Here is a 2,007-nt window from a genome sequence, read left to right as displayed (position 1 = left end):
TGAGTGCCAAGATAAATTATTTCCATTACCATATCACAACTTCACTTCATTTTCAAAACCTTAGTACCGGTACACCTAACTTTTTGACCACTTTAAAAGCCTCTGAGGCCCAGGTTCGCCCACTCTGCTGGTCAAACGCCCTCTCTGATAGCGGTCAAATTTCTAGGCCCTAATTAATTTATAACCGCTTCCCGCGGCTCGACAGGAAGCTCCACCTCCAGCGTCTAAGTATCCCACTTGCGCCTTACAGCTTTACTTAAAGCTTTACTTTACTTAAGCAGTGACGTTGAATGGTCACGGCCGGGGCCGCGCCCCTCTTCAGTCAAACAGCGCAGTAAAGAATTGATCCTTGACCACTTAGTTTTTAACGTTAAAAACGTTTTTAACGGTAGTCCCGCGGGTACTACCCGAGCTAACTGGACGCCGCCAGGGATGACTGTGCGTCCACGATCACCAGTCGCTGCCACACGCTGAGCACCTGCGCTCCTCGGCGTCCAACTCCTGTCCTAGATTAATTTACATCATTTTAAAAGCATCATGGTGGACTCTAACCGCCAGTTTATTATCTGATGCCCGAGTCCAACTCTGCTAATCAATACAGGGATAAATCCATCCCTTAACCAAATATCCTAACCTAAACTCTTTTCTTGGCTGACGTAACACACACACACATAACACACCAACTTCAAACATACGTCACAACAATTAAAAATCCACCCCAGTATTAACAAACCCCAAACTTTACTTTTATTTATTTCTAATTACCCAAAATTTGTTAGGAGGTGGTGGGTAGGTGTATTGTTGTTGTTTGGGTTTTGTTTTCCTTTTTGGCATAGGTAGGCGAGGCGGGGCTTGATGGCATTCCGGCACACCTGCGGCGCATCGGACATCATCGGTGAGCGCTTTTATGGAGTTGAGTCACGGACGTCTGGTGTCGGAGTATTGTCGCTGTCACAAGTGGTAACGTGTTAGTGCAAGCTGAATCTGTTGATTCCACGCTATTGAGCTGCATGTTTTTAGGATCCATCTTCTGCCTGCTTCTCCTTTGTTTTAGCCTGTTCCGCTGCCTGCTCGCCTGCCTAGTTTCTTTGTGTTGGCTACTGTGGATCCGTGACAGAGAGCTACGTCACACCAGTCTGTGATCACTGCTACAGCTGTAGTTTTGTGTTTCAAGTAAGCTCTCCAACTCTCCCCGTCCACTTTAGTTTAACTCTTGGCTGTCGACGTTACTCCGTAAACTCTGTTTGTCCCTCGTTTTCAGGTAGCTCCGGTGCGTCATCTGCCCACCCGCATACCTCGGCTCAGTCTCATCTCTTCGGCTTTGCTCTCCTTGCACATTTTTACCTGTCACTGTATATAGCCCCCTCCCTTGTAAATATTCCCCATCATTGTATATAAACTTGCATCACAACTATCTTGTGCCCGTGTGTGTTGCTGCCACTAAATCCATCCGTGTAAGTTTTCCTAACAAAACATGGACATGTCACCTGAAATCTACTTAACAGATTTTATAATTTAGCTTAATTTCCACTACTGAACCAATTTAATGGTAACAATCATCAATTCAGTGGACAACTAAATTAGAATTCATCCAATGTGCACAATTTTCAACAGGCTTCACGGCACCAAGTATTAAATTTCGGTTCTTTTGGATTCTTTAGGGCCAAGAAAGACACGGCTCAAAGTGGTCCTTTTACTTTAAAAAATGATCTTTATTCTACATTTCCGGATATGGAGACCTTAAGACAAAACACACAACCCCAGGTCTGAAGCACAAACGGAAGCCTAGGTATTTATATACTTGCTCTCTACGTCACACCACACTTTCGATCAAACAGCCTAGTTGGTTTCACTTTCTAGCTGCAAAAGCACGCTCGGCAAAAGCATGCAGTTTCCTGTCAGCACTTTTGGCAAAGACTGTACTCAGAGTTAGGCCTTTCTTATATAAAGCAATATAATCAGCATATAAGCATTTAAGATTATAAATTTAAACCTCAACATGAGGTA

General features: G+C 44.1%; 1 long non-coding RNA gene across 1 annotated transcript; it reads left to right on the top strand.

Moving 5' to 3' along the window:
* The first annotated feature begins 551 nt into the window (after nucleotides 1–551).
* On the top strand, nucleotides 552–1,411 carry LOC120716708. The gene is made up of 2 exons (XR_005692021.1): nucleotides 552–1,173; nucleotides 1,262–1,411. It is a non-coding gene; the product is annotated as an uncharacterized LOC120716708 (long non-coding RNA).
* Nucleotides 1,412–2,007: the final 596 nt, after the last annotated feature.

This window comes from Simochromis diagramma, unplaced genomic scaffold (genome assembly GCF_900408965.1).
Source record: "Simochromis diagramma unplaced genomic scaffold, fSimDia1.1 OVJJ01000565.1, whole genome shotgun sequence".
NCBI classification, from domain to species: Eukaryota; Metazoa; Chordata; class Actinopteri; order Cichliformes; family Cichlidae; genus Simochromis; species Simochromis diagramma.
This window is presented reverse-complemented; position numbering and strand designations above follow the sequence as displayed.